At 33.8% G+C, this 22,211-nt stretch overlaps 2 long non-coding RNA genes across 4 annotated transcripts; both read left to right on the top strand.

The window, feature by feature from the left end:
- The first annotated feature begins 10,903 nt into the window (after window positions 1-10,903).
- Window positions 10,904-12,530, top strand: LOC111410213. Of its 3 annotated transcripts, XR_002705629.1 has the most exons (4): window positions 10,904-11,008; window positions 11,653-11,785; window positions 11,873-12,064; window positions 12,149-12,530. It is a non-coding gene; the product is annotated as an uncharacterized LOC111410213 (long non-coding RNA). The 3 variants fall into 3 exon arrangements; XR_002705627.1 differs by having other exon boundaries at window positions 11,653-12,064; XR_002705628.1 differs by having other exon boundaries at window positions 10,904-11,288; window positions 11,653-12,064.
- Window positions 12,531-15,905: 3,375 nt separating this feature from the next.
- LOC111410212 lies at window positions 15,906-20,978 on the top strand. Its single transcript, XR_002705626.1, has 2 exons — window positions 15,906-19,867; window positions 20,132-20,978. It is a non-coding gene; the product is annotated as an uncharacterized LOC111410212 (long non-coding RNA).
- Window positions 20,979-22,211: the final 1,233 nt, after the last annotated feature.

The raw sequence follows: 22,211 nt of genomic DNA, 5'->3' as shown, positions 1-22,211 counted from the left end.
CTATCCATTCTATGTTACCCCAGTTCTTCTTTACTAAAAATATGCAAACCCCACTTTGTGATAACATGTGGCTGATCATTATATTCTACCTTCATAACATCCTTTGGAGATCAAACAACAATTCTACATTTTGAAATCAATCAACCACTAGATGGGAAAAACATCAAAATCATATAATTCAAAACACTCACTTCCTAAATACAATCAGAAAGGTATTTTCTCAAAAGCCTTCAAAGGTTGCTGTAAATGAAGGGATGTTGGACCAGAAGCACGGAAAGAGTACAAGAACAATGTGTTCCTAGTGATCCACAGAGGATAAACAATTTCAGAAAATCGGGAGCATGTGTGAGTGAAGCACGTTCCAACGAGTTTTAGAGATTGTAGGAACTAGATCAGTAAGTCTAATGGGTTTTTTAGGATGGATCATACTGTAAGGTCTTACTGTTTATAGTGAAAGTCACTGGCTTAGTCTCAAAGTTTTTAATCCTGTGAAGCATTTTCTCCGTCAACAAATCCTATGTTATTTACTCCTTTATTGACTATTGTGGTAATTCAACATAGGATAATATTGAACTGATTGACTAAACATCTAGAACAATTAAAAGGTAATTTGTTGTTTTTAATTGATAACTTTAATTTTGCATTACTCACCTATTCATCCTCTCTATGTGATTTTAGGGTCAAACTAGTAACTTTCAAGTGGTATCAAAGTCCAAATTCAATTTCGGACCCTAACTTTAAATATGAGTAGTTCATTATACGTCCCACCATATTTTGATGGCAGTAATATATCTATTGAAAAGTTAGAATGAAAGCCTTCGTGAAATCGAAGAATGAGTGTATTTGGTTGAGCATAATGAATGGTTGGAGTATCCCTTCTAACACTGTTAATGGTGTTATCACCCCCATTCTTATAGCTAATTGGTCGAAGAATGATTCAAATGAGTATAATTAGAGGAGTAAGGCTTTACATACTTTATTTATAACTGTATCAACAGAAGAATTTAGGCATGTGTCTACACGTGAGGTTATTAAAGAGGTTTGTGATATTTTACAGACCACGCATGAGAAAACTCAAGCTGCTAGCTCTAAGTTACAGATGTTGACCACTAAGTTTGAAGCAATTAGGATGAAGGATGATGAGACCTTCAATGACTTTTTATGCAAGCTTGAATGACACAGTTAACTCTAACTTCAACCTATGTGAGAGAATTTCCCAAGTCCAAGATTGTCAGAAAAAATCTTAGATCCTTACCTGAGAGATTTAGGCCTAAAATTACGGCTATCGAGGAGAGCAAAAATTTAGATACGATTAAGATTGAAGAACTGGTTGGATCTCTACGAACTTATGAACTCACCATATCTCAACATAAGAAGAACAAATCTATAGTTTTGAACACTATTAGAGAAGAAATGTATGACTCTACTGATATAGAGATCATTAATGATAAGGAGATAGCCTATTTTACTTGGAGATTTCGAAAAATATTTAGAAATAAGAAGAAGCCTCAAAGGAGACATTGAGTGCTCCAAATGAGTCTAGAAAGATATCTTAATCTGTGAGATGCTATAAGTGTCAAGGTTACTATAGGAGTGAGGCCTTAACAATATGATAAATCAGGGTAAAGCGATAAATGCAACTCTCACTGATGACGAGTCTACCTTGGATAATCAAAGTGAGAAGCCCACTCATGATAATAGTGAGAAGTTTATGGCCTTCACTGAGTGAATCTGATAAGGACAGTGAGATGATTGAGAAAGTATATAGTGGTGAGTACTCTAAGGAAAAGTCTAAAGATGAGGAAGAGATTTGTGAGACTTATCATCAATTATTTGAGGAGAATCTTATAACTAAGAAGGTAAATAAAGCCATGATTAAGAAAGTTAATGCACTTGAGCTAGGAAGAAAAAGACTTATATATGAACTTTAAGAGTCAACAAAAAGTCTTAGCGAGTTAAGATTAGTTAAGGAGAACTTAGAGGCTAAGGTTAAAACCCTGACAAGCGACCTTAAGGAATTTAATGCTCAACTCAATTCCCTCTTGAGTTAATCTCTGAAGCTGGACAGTCTTTTAGGGTTAAACAAGCCTACTGGGACACAGGGAAGGTCTAGGATATAAGTAGGTCAATCATAATTGAACAAGTACTTCCAAAACAATTTTTGTCCCTGCCACCAACCACCCTAAGTATGTTCCTAATCTTGAACTAAAGAATAAGGGTATCGTAAGATAGAGGCATACTAGACAGTGTAGAACCTACCAATCTAGGAATAAATATCAATGACCTCATAATTTTGGACCTAGGTTTATCCCCATTTGTTTCAATTGTGGTGAGTTAGGACATATAAAGCCTGAGTGTCATAAATTCCTGAATAAAAATAGAAATCAAAATTTCAATAGAAATAGAAATCGAGATTTTGATAGTTGGATTGACTTCTTGACTAATAAGGTGAGTTAATTGACCAAGTTAATGACACATATGATTCAGAATAAGTCTTCCTCTGGGCAAGTTTGGGTTAAGAAGAGTTAACTCTATGATAGAGAGATGCTCTGACTAATGATGTTGTTTGTGTTGCTCTTCAAGGGAAGAACATTTTTATGTCTCGGTGAGTTGGTATTTTTAGTGCATGCTTGTGCTTATTCATTGTGCTTATTCTTGATAGCATGCATTTTTTTGTTTGCATAGGCACACGCACATTTTTTTGTTTTGTGCATATTTTTTTATTTTGTGTATTTGATGCATTCATGTTTTATTAATTAAAAGAACAAAAAGAAATGAAAGAAAATGTCCTTTTTTTTATACACTACATCATGATATATGAGTTGTTTGAACATGTGTATTGTCACCAAATATGAATTTAATTGATGTGTTATAGCATATTTCTCATTACTTGTTTAGATCTTTATGGAGTACTTAGTTTAGGTTTTTTCATGTACCATCAACACTACACGCACTATGATATTATGAGTGGGACTTGAACGCATGTGTGAGATTTGAGATAGCAATCATGTGTTGGTAAGGTGACTTTGAACATGAATTGATCTTATTCAAGTAGACCTAAATTTGAGTATATTTCCTTAAAAGAAAAAGTTTAATAGCTTAAACTCTTCTTCGAAGCCTATTTAACTCGAGCAATTAAGTTCGAGGAATTTCTCATAACTTGGTGCTTATGATCATTTGACTTGGGTTAATCGACATAAAGCTCATTACATGAGTCATCTTAGTCACTTAATAGAGAAAAGATTGCACATAAGATAAAAAATTAATTGATAAGCTTCAAAATTTAATTAAAAAATATTTATATGCTCAAATTTAGGGGGAGAAAAGAAAAATATACATAAAAAAAGAGCTTCTTTTATAGGTTCTAATATTATATTATTGGTTTGACTTTCATAAGTCGAGTGATAAACTTATTAACAGTGATGTTTAGTATGTTTTTTCTCACAAAATTAAGGTTTGGAGTCCTACTTACAAATGATTAATGACACTTTACACAAATGGGTTCCTTATACAATTTACTCCATTTAACTTGAACTGAGTATGTGGGAAAGTTTACTGATCATTGATTATGCTTGTGCAAGCTATCAACTGCATCTTTGATTTCTTTTATATTGTTGTCGATTTTTTATAATGATATCTAAAAGAAAGGGAGAAGAAGAAAATTGTATTTGATATAGTCCCCTTCATCACTTGTGACAAAGAAGGGGAGAGATGATTGTATTTCATGGCATTCTGTATCATAATACCTAGTTTATTTGGCATTTTAGGAAGAATTCGTAGTAAGGAGGAGATGATAGTATTTCATGGCATTCCATATCATAGTGCATCATAATAACTAGCTTTTTCGAGTTTTGATATCTTGTGATATTAATGTTTCAATTAGTGTTTTGATTAACATTAGTATTACTTTTCAATCTAGCTAGAATAATTATGATGAGTGTGTTTCAATTGTTATATTTCTTTTTTTACTTGCTTTTACGTTGGGTATTTGATTTGTTGATTTTAGAAAACATGTCTAACAAGGAATACAAGAGACAAACATTCAGTTTGAGTTTGGGAAGACTAGTTTTGTTTTTACTTCCTTGAGTTGTATTGTATAGTTTTGTCACAGAATGTCAAAAGAGGAGTTTGTTATATTTTAATTGTATTGGCTATTTTTTAGACAAAAAAATTATTATAGAATAGTTGTAAAAGTCAAGGAGTCTGTTAGAATGTTTTAAAGATGAACTAGAAGTCTTTAGGTTCAAGTATGGAACATAGAGAAAGAGTTGCCGAAATTATATTAGCATGTCGATAAGATGATGCTCGATGGTCCAAAATAGAATCATTGTTACCTAATTGTCGCTCGCTTGGCGCTAGTCTGGCGATCGAACAACGGTGTTTTTCCATAAACCTTCGTTCGCTATTTTTAAGAGTTCTATCTATCATATACTACCCTAATACATCTCTACTATAAATACACAAATCCCACTTCGTGAAAATGTGTGGCTGATCATTATATTATATATATATATATATATATATATATAATTCAAAACACCCACTTCCTAAATATAATCAGGAATGTACTTTCTTAATAGCTTTTAGAAGTTGCTGAAGATTGAGAAAGGTTAGACCAGAAGCACAAGAAAAGTACATGATCAAGGTGTTCTTGGTGATCCATAGAAGATAGACAAATTCTAGAAGATCGGGAGCAGGTGTAAGTGAAGCACGTTCCAGCAGGTCTTAAAGGTTGCAAGAATTAGATCAATGAATCTAGTGGATTTTCTAGGTTGGATCATGCTGTAAAATCTTATTATCTATAGTAAAAGTCACTAGCTTGGTCCCGGAGTTTTTAATCCTGTGACGGATTTTTTCCGTCAAATAATCCTATGTTATTTATTGATTATTGACGATTGTGGCAATTTATCATAGGATAATATTGACTTGATTGATTAGATATCTAAAACAATTAAAAGCTAACTTTTTGCTTTTAATTGATAATTTTATTTCCATGTTATTCACTTCTTTACCCTCCTTTAAGTGATTTCAGAGTCGAACTAGTAACTTTCATAATTGTTCTATACTTGCTTCTTTAAACCTTAGAATTCAAGGATAGAGCCATATGTCATGTATACGTAATGAGAGTTATTTTTCAAATTATATCATTAATTTAATTTCTACGTGCGTCAGTTATGAGTCGTTGAGAAAAGTAAATGTAATCAACTACTTTTCACCATGTTTAAAAGTAAATTACTTTTTTATTTTTCTAATAACATTGAATTTGTGGAGATATATTATATCATGAAATAATGGTATAGGCTAATATTAATATACAGGGAAATCATACCAACAACACTTATAATGTGAAATAAAGAATTAAATGAATAAAACGTTGACAAGAATATGAGAAAATTAGCACTTAGATCTGTGAAGTACAAAAATTGAGATGAATGTCAATTGTTTCACAAAGACATCTATGTCGAAAATGAGATCTAAATGTAACAAATCCACATTCACAAACACAATTGGGGACATGGTTAGGTGCTTATGAAAAAGACGGCTAAAGGAGGAGACTTAATCTTTGTTTATATACGACAAATTTAAGTTTGAAAGAACCAAGATTTTTTTTCACTCTTTTTTCCTAATCAATGATCGTTTCTTCAAACTTACAATCGTAAGAACAGGGAAAATGAAAACGATGTCAACCTATTAGGAAAATTTTAAGTTTCATGTAATCAGAGGCACATAATTTTTTCCCAACCACTTAGGGGTGTCAACGAGTTGAGACAAACCAGCTCGCGTGCTAAATCTCGGGTTTGACTCGAGTAAAATCAAACGGGCTTTTTTCGAGTCAAGTCGAGCCGAGCAAAAGTTCGACCAAAAAAATAAGGCTCAGCCCGAGCCGAAGGCTCAAGCATTAGCGAGCCGGGCCGGCTCAATTTTTTCTCTTTTTTAACTTGGCTCGGTTACAGAATATTGTTGTGGACAATTTGATAATCTTATATATATGGACAAGCATTTGCATGACAAATATCTAACGATAAAATTCGCGCACAACGCCACCAAAATTTGTAAGGGATGGTTTATTTTTATAGCCTATTTGGTATGAATTAAAATTAAGATTTTAATTTAAGTCAAAGTCAGTAATTATTTTTAACCATAAATTTTATAGAACCACAATTTTTCAACTACAAATTTTATCAATTTTTTTTTTATCAAAATCTACTAAAAAATTGATTTTAATCTACACCAAATAGGGGCTATATAAGTATTGTCAATTCTTAACATGAAATGTTCCCATGATGTGATATACATAGGAAATATTTAGTCTCCATTTTTTTTAAAATGTATTTCTCTTTCTTATTTTCAACAACGTATTTTTCAATATAATAATATTTACCTTTAAACCTAAAACTTTTTATTTTTTTAATTACACGTTCTCTAAAAAAATTACTATTTTAAAATACATTTTATCCATTTAAAAATCTATTTTTAACGGACTAATGGAGCTCAAACAAGGGCGTAGCATTTTTGGGACCTAACACATTTGTGTCACACACAGCTAGATATTTCACAAAACAATTTTGACTTAAATTTTTATCAACTTTTTAAACTAACTAAAATAGGCGCTTAGTTTTGATCTTCAAAGCCGCCTTGGTTGATTTATTTTTCCCCAAAAGTCAATTTTCATACGGCAAAATATTGGTAGGTGAACTTTGAGTGGTGCTTTTAGGTGTGTATTTTCAAAAATTAAAACGTGCCTAGCTTTCATATGAGTTATTCTGGGTGATCCAAGGGGTTGTCAAAGGGGCTTTAGCCTTTTCATATATCAAAGTCCTGATCGATGAAATCTTGTTGACGGTGGTAGAGGGAGGTCGGGCCACTAAGGGCACCGGCCTCTTCTGAACTTTGAAATATATATAAAATTTTAAATTGTATTTCATGTTGAAATTTTTTTCCTTGAGTTAAATTTTACTTCGCCGTGATCTCTTCACTGTGCTTCATGATTCTTAGCGACAACGAAGTTTTAAAAAAATTCGTGGAATCGGGGAACACAAACAAGCACTATTATTATTATTATTATTATTATTATTATTATTATTATTATTATTATTATTATTATTATTATTATTATTATTTTGGTTATAAAAGACATAATTTGCCAACTGAGCTTCAAACGGATTTTTTTTTTCCGTCGGAGAATTTGTTAGAAATTAAATTTATTTATTTTCTTTTCAAAAAACATACCAATAGAACCTCTGGAGGAGTTTTGGAGATTAACGTGGGCTGACCCTAGCCCATAATATGATCAAAATATGAATTATTTTACTAATTCTAAAATTTTAGTCTTTTTTTGGGTTTTTTTTAGATTATTTTTTTTTCTCCTTTGATGTAATGACGGTCTTGTTTCTGTAGTCTTTCAAAACTATTTTATATTAGGATTGTTATTGTGATATTTTCAAATTTTGTACATAATAAGATTTTATTATATTGTATAAATAAGAATATGCTGGTCCTCTAAATTAATTATGAGTAATGGTGGTTTGCCAGGATGATCGACAGAAACTTGGATGAGAAGCTGGGGTGGCAACAATTGATTGGTTTTTTTTTTCTCTATATTTAAACTGCTCGATCATGTGTTGATACATGTCCTTCTATTTTTAATTGTGTTATTGAGTCTGTCACTGTAGAAATAATTGTTGGTATGTTTCACAAATAACAAGTATAGTGCCCAATTATTTAGTATTCATTGGTGAAGGAATGGGATGAGAAAGTTGTCTACATATATATATATATATATATATATATATATATATATATATATATATATATATTTTTTCTTGCTGTAATAATAAAACACTTATATTTTGCATGCGTCTATATAAGAGTGTACCGTGAGGTTGTTAGTTCAATTTAAATCACTTTCTTTATTTATTTGAAATTTATTTATACTTTTTATAAATAAAAAAAAAAAGGAGAGTACAATTACAATTTGTTCTTTATTTTATTTTATTTAAATAGTAGGGTATATTCGTCATTTTACAACTTTTAATTTAAAAAATAGATGAAAATGATGAATTTTGCAATGAAATGTGAAAATAAGGTTGTAAATGCCAAAAGAAATGAAAGATGAGGACATTTTGCACAATAATATTGAAAAGTAAGGACGTTTTGTACTAACTACCCTTTTAATAATTTATTCGAACTCATTTGCAGTTTTTAAAAAGTTTGGAAGTATAATTACAAATTTTTTTAATGTTTCTTTTCTTTTTCTTTTTTTAAATAGGAAGGTGTATTTGTTATTTTACATTTTTTTGTTGATTAGATTGAAAGGACTTTTTTTTTTTTTTTTTTTGCAATGAAATGTAAAAATAGAGGTGAAAATGTCAAAAAATGAAATGTATGGACGTTTTGCACTCAAATATTAAAAAGTAAGAACGTTTTTTTTGCTAATTACCTTAATAATAAATTATGATTCTACAAAATGTGTGCATAGAGACATAATCAATCAATTATAAAAAATTAAGCTTTGGTAAACATGCACTAATAATTAGTATTCTAAAATGCTCGTCTAAACTTCATCATTTAGACATGTTTTATGCTTTTATACTCCTAGACTCGTAGCTTGAAGTTTGGTCTATTCATCTTAGTTACGCTTTATACATTTTAGAACACTGCTAATAATTAATTGTGTGGATGGACACGAGATTACATTTCTGTGTCACACCAACACTTCAAAATGTAAGATTGTAAACTAATTTTTCATGAGCATTATATTGAACGTTGAAACAACATTATTTTGTTTACGTTGTATAAGTTTTAGAACAACATAATTTTAGGTTTTAAATCTTGACACACATTTATAAATATCGTCTACGTCTCGTCTTTGATGATGACGATCATAATAAGAAGAAGAAGAAGAAGAACTCTAATTGTACCAATTCGTGTTTCTACATAACAGTCAATTAATAGGAGCAAGGCCACTGGTCTACGGATGGCAACGGGGCGACACGTCCTCGACAGCTTGCCCCATTCATTTATTTATTACATTTTTAAAATTTCGAATTATGCTATTATTAGAGAATAAAATACAAATTCAAAATGAGATTTTAATGTGTGAATTGTCTAGAAGTAAAATTATTTTTAATTTTTTTCTCTTCACAAGGCAGGTTAAGGGAGGGGCATCCCTATATTGGTAACTCGTCGGGGCAGACTTTTTTGCCCCCATTCGGGGGCAGGGCCCCGTTGAGACGAGACGAATTTTTTTGTCATCACTACATTGGTCAATCCATTATATATACAACCACAATAAATTTTTTTTTTTTTTTCATTTGCACAAATCCCTCCACACACACACAAGACAAAAATACAGGCAAAAAAATGGCAGCAACGACTACTGACCTCTCAGGACTTGCTACAATGACTTAGGCCCTAACAAAAGCCATGACAAAAAAGGAGGAAAAAAATTATTTTTTTACTTCTGCGGGACCCATAGCATGTGAGTGATGTCACCCTTTCTGGCCAAAATTTCCAGTGACTCCAATATTTTCCCTGACCTCCCTCAGCAACCAGTAACAACTTCTGTGGAACTAGATAATATAAAATTATGTTAAAGTCACTACAATAGAATTTGCTTTTTACAATGTTCATTGTAAGTCATAAAAATTTTTTTACGGTTACATATGAACGAAGTATAAAGTCTTATCATAAGTGCTCATTTTTTTACGGCACGCACTCATGAGTTTTAAATAGCAACTACTTCACTTTTAAAAGATTTTCACCGATGTCCTCAACAAAAATTTTGATAAATTTTAAAAGATTATAAAATTTTAAATGATTCTATTGAAATTCATTAAAATCTTAGTTGAGTGCACCGAGATTTTAATAAGTTTCTTTAAAATTCATTAAGATCTCAATTAGGGACACTTGAATTTAGAAGAATTTTTAAAAAATCATCAAATTTCATTTGAGGACACTGGACACCCCCGTAAGTGAATTCTTATTTTATTTTGGATGCTAGTTTTATGATAATTATTAGTGACTTTTGTTATCCTAATCTATTTTAATTAAAATAGAAATCAAATGTAAATCCTTAATCACGTAGGATTTGAATAGTTGCAATTTTTCTAACTAAATTAATAGCTCTTGCTTGACCCTCATTATTTTCAAAATATATTTTTTCTTTCTTCTTTTTAAACATATATTCTTCGATAAAATAATATTACACACAAATCTAAATTTTTTTCTTAATTAATCAAGGATTCCAATTAATTTAAACTAGTTAGGTTGCATAGCATTGAATTGGAAACTATAATTTCGCCAGTATATTAATGAAAATGGATTAGTTAGGTTTAATTAAGAAAATTACTTAGTGAATAATAATAGCTTCGATTTAAACCAAATTACTATGCCATATTAGACTTGTTTAGTACATGCATTTAATCATGTATATTAAGCTCCAAAAAAAGATTTGTTTGGATAAGTTTGAATTAAGATAAAATCAATAAAAGAATCAAAATGTAAATGAAATAATAAATAATTAATATCCTTTCGTTCATCAGATTTTCGGCCACTGCTATAGTTTATTGTTAATTATAAAATTTATCCAATATCATTAACCTAATCTAAGTATCTAATATTAATTTAAATTAAAAACTAATTACTTTTGTTTGAGTTGGCCAAAATCTGTTAGCTTGGGATAGACTCCAAGTCCTAAAACTTTTAAAGCACTTCAATCAAAATTATTTCGGAAGGCACGAGATTGCACTACTATGGAAATTGCTAATCAGCCAGGGATGAAAACAGGGATAAAAACAGGGATTTGAATTTCCGCTGACGTGGCACTTATTGCACATTAAAAAAAAAAAAAAAAAAAAAAAAAAAAGGGTTAAGAAACTAAACAAAAGGGGACGGCCACAGTACGAGGAAGCAAAAGCGGAAACATAAGTTGCGAACCCTCCCTCGCTCCCACCACCACACCCATCGCCAACCGGAGCACCCATCGTTGATCAGAACATCTTCACCGGTAATCCTTCCATCTCCGATCATCCCTGCTCCTTCAATCTATTTTGGTGAGAAATAGTTGTTTGTACATTTCACTGTACGAAAAGGAGTTGTTAAGTCCTTTTAGTAGTTTAAACTTCGCCATAGTGAAGAAGGAATAATTCCATTAAAGAAGTTATCAGAAAGATCAAGAGTCTGGAGCTTTGAGAGTTTTCCAAGTTTTGCTGGGATTGGTCCTGTTATGTTGATGAGAAATAGTTGTTTGTCCATTTTTGCAGCTGCCTTGCGTTGAGAATCACGGGGTTTGTTCCAAAACTGGATTTGGGAGCTACTCTATTATTTGTTCATTCACCTCCCAACAAATAACAATATTAATTTTTTTGAAGGGTTTTGTTTCCTTTTATTTGGATACAAACACACACAGTACTCTGTATTTTTTTTTTAAGGGTTTTGTGAAGATCAATGTATGTTTTTCCAATGGCTTGCCTTTATCTGCGTCATTGTGTCTTTCTTGATTATGCTGAATGGTTTAGAATCAATTTGCTTGAGTCATATATTAAGTAAAGAAATTGTAGAAGACAGATAGAGAGCCAAATTGGGATTTGTCTTTCAAATTTTTATGGTTCTTGTCAAATACTGCTGTAATGACCCTTTTTGTTTTTGCAGCAAAATAAAGTATGGAAGACGTAGATGATAAGCCTGTTGATGTTTTGATGGAATCCGATACTGAGAATATTACGGAGTTTGTGAATGTAGTCGAAGACGAAACATCAGGGGGGATGGGTTACAAGTGCCTAAGGTGGGTATGCTATTTAAGCATGAAGAATATATGTATAACTTCTACAAAAAAATAAGCTTATGCCGTTGGTTTTCTCTTAAAAAAAAGGAATTCGAAAAGGGGGAGGACGGAGTATTGAGATACCTAACGTTAACACGTAGTCATACTTGCCCAATGACATGTTGACACCATTATCTTTGTCACAACTGTCCATGCCCACACCGTTCTCCCTTTCCCAATGTGTACCCTTTGGAAATTTGGTCTCTCCATCCGCGGCTAGTATCATGCAAAATTCACAAGGTATAAACCAATGTTGTAGACGGTTTTAAAATTCATTTTGTTGTGAACACATGATTAACTATTTGTTATGGTACTCTATTGTAGGTCAACCATCGGCGAACTACTTTCAAAATTTATTGGATCACAGTGGCAGCCTATAGAAGGGGTGCTATGTCTGCGCGATTGAAATTTGTTTGAAATCAAGACTTCCAATTCACAGTACTCAAATGAAGATGTATTTTGGCATTTCCTGGTATTAAGGCAATTACTACTTTGCCTATTTTGGCAACTTCACAGGTTTTAGTTGGCGGAATTTTTTTGAAATGTTGGGCAATTACTACTCATAGTGTATTAGTATCAGGTAATTGTTGTGATAATTCAATGGAAATTTCTTTTGTTTTGTTCATTGCTTTTTGAGCAACTTATATAATAGCTGAATTGTTAAGTCTTTCTGCTTTCTGTGATAATTGAGAATTTTCTTCTGCAAGTTTAATGATTTGGTCGCCATTAGAAAAAAAGCTGTTATTTGTAAACTCATTTTGCCATACTTTCATGGAGCCGATGTAGCTGCCATAACAATGTTCGACTTTTGTTTAGTTTCACCCTTTGCATTAAATGAATAACTAATTTTGTTTAAGTAATAATATCTGTTTCTTTACATCATTTTAAGAAGCTAGTGGCCTTTTAAATTATTCTACTTATTTAAATGAAATAAGAACTTCCTGCAGACCAGCTGGGGTGTCCTTTGGCCTGCAGTTCTTGAAATTCATCAACACTTTGGGCTAATTGGATGAAATAGAGTTTTTTTATATCATTTGTTAAACTGTGGGCAACCAAAGAACCAAGCTGGACAACCTGGAATTAATTGTGTCAAACATTAAAGATCGGGACAGCAATTCAGAGCCTATGCGATCGCATACCTTCACAAGCCTTGCGGTCGCGGGAACCTATACCGAAAACTGGCAGGAGGAAATTGATAATGCTATGCGACCGCATCCATCCAAGCAATGCCGTCACAACACTCAGTAACGTGTAGAATTTTCCACAATCTCGACAATTTTCAACAGTGATAGGATTCCTTGATGGTAGACAACTTTGTGATCCCTTAATATTTGTCCCCTTGTTTAATTGGGACTCTAATAATTTTAATATCTTTGGGACGTGTTTTACCTTAATTAAAAATAGGTGTTAGGTATTTTAATTCCTTTTTAATTATTTTTAGGTATTCAGTATAAATAGAATTTTATTCTTCAATTGTAATCGAGTTTTATGATGAATGAAAATTGAGAATTTTCTCTGTCGAGGTGTGATGCTTCAAAATATCGAACTTATCAAGATCTAGCATCTTGTGGCATTCAAACATATCCGGGTGTGATTTCAATTAATTGTTTGCAAGCTCAATGTTCGGCATGTCCAAGTGAGATGCCAGTAGCCACGGGTTCGCATCACCAAATTATAGGGAACCTGGGCTTCGTACATTATAGGCAGCCAATGTTTGCCTTCATTTAAGCTTGTGAACTCGGAATACATAAACAATTTGAATGGAAAGGTATTAAATAAATTAAGTACCATACATAAATTGTAAGTAAGCCGTGAGAGTACAAATGTTTGCCTACAAAAGATGCTTGTTTTGATACCAAGCTATCACGATACAAAACCTCGCACCACAAAGCTCAACTACTTTGCTTAATTCATCACATACAAGACTTTCAACCTCCACAAATAATAAGGACAAGCTGATTTAGTTTTAATTGAGAAAATTAGGCTAGCCACTTTGATAAGTATCTTCAAGTCAAGCCGGCAGCTTCCCTTTAGCGTCCACATTTGCAACAATTTTCTCCTTCTTGAGCACTAGTAACTACAAACAAGGTATCATACGAACCAACATCAGCACTAGTAACTACAAAAGTATGAATGAATACTGTCCAAAGTTGAAGTGCCTTATGGAAGAAACAAGAATTAAAACTCCCAAGGTTGCAACACTAAACCCATTATAAGAACACATGCCAATCCAATTCGCAATTTTAAACACTAGCAATAACATAAGAATTCAGCAAAATTGCCTTTAGGTATAGGGTATGCAGCAGACCCGGCAAGAATTCAACAAAATAAATCCTGTCAATGATTTGCAATGGATTTATTTCCATCACATATATTCTTTTTTAATAGAAAATAAATCGCAAGCTATGAAAAAATTTTTTGTAGATTTTGATAGAAATTTTTGGAAAGTACGATTAAAAAGTTGTAAGACCGATAAAAAATATGGTTAATATTGATTGTTTTACTTTGACTTAAATTAAAATCTTATTTAAGTCAATACCAAACTGGGGCTATATAATTGAGGCGAATGATTATATTGTATTTAAGAAGCAGAGAAATCATACAAAAATAATAGATGCCGTTTGTTTCTTTTCACCAAAACCCAAGCTCTTGGCTCTTGTTTTGTGAATGTTTTTTCCACCACGCTCAAAAGGGACTGGGACTCCTTGGCAAGTCTAGATTAATTAAAATAACTACATTACAAATATGCATTTTTGCTAGGCTTTTGAGTGAATCCAAAACAAAACAAGCATAATATATATGTTGGAATAATAAACCAAATTTTGACTATTAAATTTCCTAGAATAATCATGTACTTGTTTAGTCAAATGTTTTATAGAATTTTAATACTTGACTTAGTAATTGGAGGAGACTTCTTAAAGATAGAACATGCACATTGATTTACCAAAATCTTTATAATTTTGCAAAGGCAATTTATAATAATAATAATAATAATAATAATAATAATAATAATAATAATATATCTACCAAGCCTTCTTTTCTTCTAACTACTATCAGAGCCAAGAAAAGAAAAATAATGTCAAACAATAATCTTGTTTCTCTCGTGACTCGTTTTAATGGAGAAATTTTTTACTACTAAATTAATCTAATGAATTGTGTCTTGAATCTCATTATTTATGAAATATTGTTGAAGGAATACAAACAACTAGAAAATGAAAATCAATTATCTAAAGCACATACAAATCTCCTAAAGAATAAGACACAAAAAGACACGATTCACCCTTCCAAATATATCAAGCAACTGAGATTCCAGTATACTAGAGTTCCATTTCAAATTCTATGGCATCAAATATAGAAATTTTGAAAACCTAAAAGGTTATTGAAAAATTTCTGCGAAGCCTAATGAATAAATATGATCATATGGAGGTGGCTAATAAAGAATCACAAGATCTTACCTGTCTTTGGAGAACTTGAAAGGAAAAGAAATTAAGATCTCTTGGGTGTCTCAAAATTCTCATAATACCTTATTAATTTCTTTAGAAAATCATTAATGGGAGAAAATTGAGTTCCTTTTTTCCACTTTTTCCCTTCTTCTTCATCAGGTGACTACCGGCTCTCCAGCCAGCGATGGGTCCAGTTGGCGATGGTTGCTCCAGTCGGTCGACGATGGCACGCTGGCAAGAGTACTCTTCAGGGTTTGGGAGCAAATGAGAAATCAGTCCCGCAGTACTCTTCTTTTATTTTATTTTGACAAATGCTGTTAGTTTTTTTTTATTTTATAAATTATGAATAATTGTGGTTCACCACACCAATTTTTTATTAGACCTTGCTACATTAACATTAGGGGCTACATAAGGGTGTCCATTATAGACACCCCCGACGCTTCTCTATTGGTCGAGGCGCCTGCCGCGCAGGGGCTCACAGGCGTCTCAGCCAATGGAGAGGCGCCAGGTGTCTATTATGGACACCCGGATGTAGCCCCCAATGTACAACAAGCATAATACTTTTTTATTGTCGGTTCCCAACCTTGTTTATATCCCTGGTTGAGTAGCGGGATTGGCTATGCTATACCTCAATTTAATTTTCCTCTAGCAAATCTACCCAGTAGTCAACCGTCCTTTTCTCTCTCTCACTGCCCCTCTATTACACACAAAAATACACATATAAAATATCGATTTTGCAAGATTCAAGGAGTTTGAAAAGGTTAGAGAGAGATGCTCTCAATTCTAGTGGGAGAAAGTTTCACTTGAATGCCTTCTTCTCTTGCGTTTTGTCTTGTATTTGATCTGATTTTACATCCATTGGTGGGAATTGATTAAAATATACTGCTTCTGGTTTGGATTTTGCTGTTATATTAGTGAAATTCGAACTTGCTCGTGGTTCTCTACGTGGTATTCTTGGGATTCAATTTATGCTACCGGTTGGATTGAGGTGCTTCTCTTTTCAGTTAGGTCTCTCGGTTCCACGATATTTTCAGATTGTTCTGGTCGGTTGTTCTGCAGATTTTGGGTGGGTTCTTCCAGCTAAGGTGTGTATTGATCTGTGTCAGTTATCTTCTTCGTGTTTGGCCACTTTCAGTTGCTTGGTTGTAGTACTTTGCTTCTTTTTTCTGGATGGATTATTTGCAGATTTTGGGGTGGTCTAGTCCAGCTCAGGGTCGCTTAAGTTTGATTGTGGGTAAGAAGAAAGTTCATCAGCTTCGGCCTAAAAAGCCAATTGCGTCGGTCAAGAGGCAAACCGTTCCTCCAGTGGCTATAGTATCGTCTTCTAGGGTTCAAACACAACATTCTCTGGAAGGTCAGAATGTAACTTCTAATGCTATTGCTTCTAATTTGCATGCTCTTCATGCTTCTTAAAAATTTTGGAACGGATTGTGTGAGGATAGTAATTCACCAAGTGTCTCCCAAACTCTTGGAGAAGAGGATACAAGCTTTGAAAATTCAAATAATGAACCTCTACCTGTTGTTCAGGATGATAATCATTGTAAAAGTGATGAGAATAAGGATGCCCATGCCCCTTGGATAAATTTATTCAAAGATGATAGGAGTCCTAATGAAGGTTTTAAAATTGGTTCCATTGAGGACCAACCTGATGTTATAACTTTGGAGGCTGTTGATGTGGATAATGTGGATGATTCATGGGGTTATTGTATTGTTGGTTATTTTGCTGGCCGTTTTCGGGGAAAAGCAGCATTGCTCCTTATGTATAACTCTTGGAAGGTTGAGTACCAATATTTTGTACATAGAAGTGGGTGGTTGATTTTCAAATTTAAAGATGAGGCATCAAGGACTAGTGTGATACAAGGTGCTCCTTACTTTGTATTCGGTAGACTGCTAATGCTTAAAGTTATGCCCTGATGTTTTGAATTCTATGATAAAGAGGTATGCACCATTCCGGTATGGGTGAAGTTACCAGGCCTTCCATTGGATTATTGGAATTCTAGAGCTTTGGCTAAAATTGTATCTAAGATTGGGAAACCAATCTCAATGGACAAACTCACTGCTACTAAGGGCAGAATCTCTTATGCACGCGTGTTAGTGAAAATTGATGCCTCCAAGGAGTTGGTTCGGTTCGTGGCTATGAACCTTCCAACGGGCAAATTGAGAGTGCAAGAGGTTGAATTTGAGCACGAACCCAAATTCTGTGCAAATTGTAAGATGTTTGGACACGTTACTATAGCATGTAATGTCATAAAACAGCCTATTATACTGAGGCCGAGACAGGTTGGGAATTCGGCAAACGCAGGGAAATCGACACAGGTTGCTGACATTGCCCCGAAACAGGCAGTTTTGGAAGCACATGCTGGTTCTAATCAGACAGGTGTGGTACATGTATAGCAGAAAGAGCAAGGTGATGCGTTGTTTATACGGGTTGTTGGTAAAAAGAAAGGTGCAAAAACTAGTCATACATCTTCAGGCAGATTGTAGACTGTTCAGCAGCTAACGTTGGCATTAACATATTGAGGACTGGAGGTCTTGCTAATGTGCAGGGGGTTACTTCAAAGGATATTGATACTAGTAGTGTTTATTTGGGTAGTGTTTATTCGGAAAAACCAAATAATGAGAAAATCAAAGGAAAGGAGGACGAGAAGAGTAAGTTACGCTAAGGTTAGAAAGAAGGGTATTTCCCTTCCTTCATCATCATGAAGATTGGTACTTGGAACATAAGGGGCTTGAAGCGTTCCCTTAAGCAAAACGGGATTCGAAGTTTATGAATCAACACTATATTGATGTTATGGGTATATTGGAAACTAAGTTGGGAATGTCGAAGCTAGACTGAATCATGCGGAATAAATTTGGCAACCTATTGCAAATGAACAACTTTCCATCACATCATGCTTGACGAATTTTGGTGTTATGGAACTCTTTAAAAGTTGACTTGGAAATGTGGGAGACTACGTCACAAGTCATCCACTGTATTGTTACTTGTAAGGTAACATCTCTTAAATTTCTTGTTAGTTTTGTCTATGGTCCTCGTACAATTGTAAGTTGTAGATCTCTTTGGGATAAGTTCGCAAAGGTTGGATTGGATTGTTCTATGCCTTGGCTGATTATGGGTAACTTCAACAATGTACTCAATTTTGATGAGAAATGTAATGGAGTCGATGTGACTCCATATGAGGTTAAAGACTTTATTAATTGTTGCCTCAATGTAGGACTTACGGATATGAGATCCATTGGGTGTTTTTACACCTGATCCAACAACTCTATGTGGAGTAAACTTGATAGAGCTATGGTTAATGATGTTTGGATGCAAATGGGGTTTTCTAGTTTTGCGGATTTCCTACCTTCGGGATGCCTATCTGACCATTCACCTTGCATTGTTTCTACTTTTGCATGTGATGAGCACAAAAGAAAACCTTTTAGATTCTTCAACATGTGGACTAAACATGAGAACTTTTATGGTATTGTACATAGTGTTTGGAATCTTGAGATTCGGGGAACTAAGCAATTTTCTCTTTGCAAAAAATTGCAACGCCTTAAAGAAGTACTGAAAGAGCTTAATGTCAAACATTTTGGGCACATATCTACTAGAGCTGAGATAGCCACTAAAGTTTTAAAAGAAACCTAGCTGGTTTTACATGATGATCCCACAAATCGTCATTTGCAAAATGAGGTTGCACGTTTGAGGAAAGAAGCTATGAATCTTTGTGAAGCGGAGAGAAGTTTTTACTTCCAATAAGAAAAGTGTGCATATTTGAATAATAGTGATAAATGTACAAAGTTTTTCCACTCTATGGTGAAGAGAAATACCAAAAGAAACTTCAATGCTGCTATGCTAAAAAGGGATGGCTCATAGACCTCATCATAAAAAGAAGTGGCCGATGAATTCGCTCATGTTTTTAGTGAGTTACTGGGAAAAGATAGCATTGGACTGCCTTTTGAAGCTGAAATTCTAGAGTTTGGACCTTCTTTGACAGAGGAACATGCTACTTCACTTGTTCGGGATGTTTCTAGGCAAGAAATAAAGGATGCATTGTTTAGCATTGGTGATAACAAGTCTCCGGGGGCAGATGGTTATACATCTTATTTCTTTAAAGAGGCTTGGAATATTGTTGGTGATGAATTTTTAGGAGCTATTGGTGAGTTCTTTGCTTCTAGGTCCCTCTTTAAGCAAACAAATCATATTGTTATTGCCTTGGTCCCTAAAGCCAATCATTCTTCATCGGTGGATGGCTATAGACCAATCGCTTGTTGCAATGTTTTCTATCAAGTCATCACTAAGATACTTGCTTCTCGGTTGGGTTCGACTCTTGAGTCCATTAAGAGCTTTTGATAAAGCTCAGGCCGCTTCTGTGGTATCAAGAGCTTTTGAGACATTACAATCAAAAGAGGGTTTCACCGCAGTGCCTTCTTAAAATTGATTTAAAGAAGGCCTATGACTAGGTGAAATGGAATTTTCTCAAGAATGTGCTCGTGGGATTGAAGTTCCCTACTACTTTCATTGTTTGGGTTATGGAATGTGTTACATCACTTACGTACTCCATTGCTCTCAATGGTGGCCTACATGGTTTTTTTAAAGGAAAAAAAGGGCTTCGGCAAGGTGACCCTCTTTCTCCTTTCTTATTTGTCTTGTGCCTTGAATATTTTTCTAGGATGTTGAAGGGAGCTACTGAAAATAGTGAATTCAATTTCCATCCTAAATGTGCTCTTCTAAAGATTATGCACTTGGCTTTCGCGTATGATTTGATGATTTTTGCTAGAGGCAATGCAACTTCTGTTAGTATTTTGATGAATTGCTTAGCTAACTTTGGCAACATGTCGGGGCTAAGGATGAATGTTGACAAGTCTAACTTGTACATGGCAGGGGTTCATGGCCAAGAGATGGAGGAAATTATTGAGATTGCTAACATCCCCAAAGGTTCTATGCCTTTTCGCTACTTGGGTATTCCTCTTGCAGCGTAAAAGTTGAAAATCAGCACTTATGATGCATTTATCAACAAAATCACAGCTTATATTGGTGCTTGGTCGAGGGCATCCTTATCTTATGCTGGAAGAATGGAGCTTGTGAGGTCCTTGCTTCAAGGGGTTGTATGTTTTTGGTTATCCATCTTTCCTATTCCAGCAACGGTTGCCTATAGAGTCATTTCTCTTTGCCAAAACTTTCTTTGGAGATCTAATAAACCATTGGTTGAATGGAGCAATATATGCCTACCAAAGTATGAAGGTGGACTTGGGCTTAGGGACATCAAAAGTTGGAACTCTGCACTACTTGCAAAGACACTTTGGAATATTCATTGTAAGAAAGACACCTTGTGGATTAAATGGGTCAATCCAGTTTACCTTCGTGGGAGTTGTATTTGGACATACAAGCCGAGAAAAGAGGACTCCACTGTTTTCAAAAAGGACATTAGGGACAACATTAATCAGGCAGTAAACAATGTCCAGGTGGCCGACAAAGATCTGTCCAACTTAACAGGAAATGGAAGACAGGTTGCTGTCCAGAATCTGACCAGCTGGATAGTTAATGGCAGATTCAATATTGCATATGCATATGATTATTTCAGGCCGAAAGGAACAAAGGTAATCTAGGATACCTCCATTTGGAATGCATATGTGACGCCGAAACACGCTTTTATCATGTGGTTAGCAGCTAAATCTACACTGCTAACTAAGGACAGATTGCATTATTTACAGATTGAACTTATGGATGAGACTGCGGGTCACTTGTTCTTTGGATGTACATTTAGCCAATCAGTTTGGGATAAAATCTGTCTGTGGGTCAGTCTTAGGAGATCTATGTCTACACTTCCAAGCGCAATGAAATGGATTAAAAAGGAAACTCGAGGTACTTCTTGGCATAGCAAGGCCAAACGTATTGCACTTGTGATTGCCGTTTATCACATTTGGACGGAAAGGAATAAGAAGATTTTGAAGACCTTATACCGCATGTCGACAACATTGTTCAACAAATCAAAACACACGTATACAAAATTATGTTTTCTTTGTATCTGAATGTTTTGGTTCAATTACAATCCTTAGCTATGGGTCTATAGATTGTAATGACGCGCCATTTTTTCTCCTTTGGTTTTACCCGGGAAAGCCTGGTGTAATTGTAACTGTAAGTGCATATGTACTTGATTTTGAGTTGTAAATCCGGGAATGCCGGGTGTATTTGTATTTCATTTTGATCAATATTAATTCACATTTACCGATAAAAAAAAATATCAGTTTTGCAAAGTATAGGGGACCTCGTTATAGCCAAAGCGCATAGAAAATATTGGTCTTTAGATTAATAAAGAAATCCGATTTCTGCAATATTATTCTCCAAATTCGTATTTCTAGTAGTGAGGTGCTTAGTGCTATTAGGGTCCGTTTGATTGCAAAGATGAAAGATGAAATTTGGATAGAAAGAAAACGAATTTCAGGGAATTAAATTGCCTAGAAATTATATCCCTGGGAAATGTAAATTATTGTGTTTGATTGGTATAATTTTTCATGTGAAAAATGTTGAAATAAAAGTATTTTTTGGTGTTCATTTGGCTTTATTTTATATGAAAATTGTTAATTAAAGGGATGGAATTTGTTTCCATTGCCAACAAAAAAAATCAAGAAAATCATCTATCTTTTGGTGTTAGTTTGACCTTGTTTTATATGAAAATTGTCAATTAAAGAGAAATTTTTTTACAATAATTCTTAAAATTTGTTTCCATTGTCAACCAGAAAAAAAATATTGAAAAAAAATCGCTATTGTGGCCTGGAATTCGAATTCTCACCATATTGGTGAGAATTCGAATTCTAGTAAAACTTGAAAAATTGCTACTTCTCGAGACAACCAAGAAAATGAATTCCTTGGGAAAAAAAAAAAAAAAGGTATCTAACAGCCAAGAGATGAAAAATGGGTTTGATTTTCCATTTTCCATGGAAAATTTCCAACAATCAAACAG

Source organism: Olea europaea, chromosome 15, assembly GCF_002742605.1.
Source record: "Olea europaea var. sylvestris chromosome 15, O_europaea_v1, whole genome shotgun sequence".
Lineage (NCBI taxonomy): Eukaryota > Viridiplantae > Streptophyta > Magnoliopsida > Lamiales > Oleaceae > Olea > Olea europaea.
Note: the sequence above shows the minus strand (reverse complement) of the source record. Positions and strands in the feature narration are given on the sequence as shown.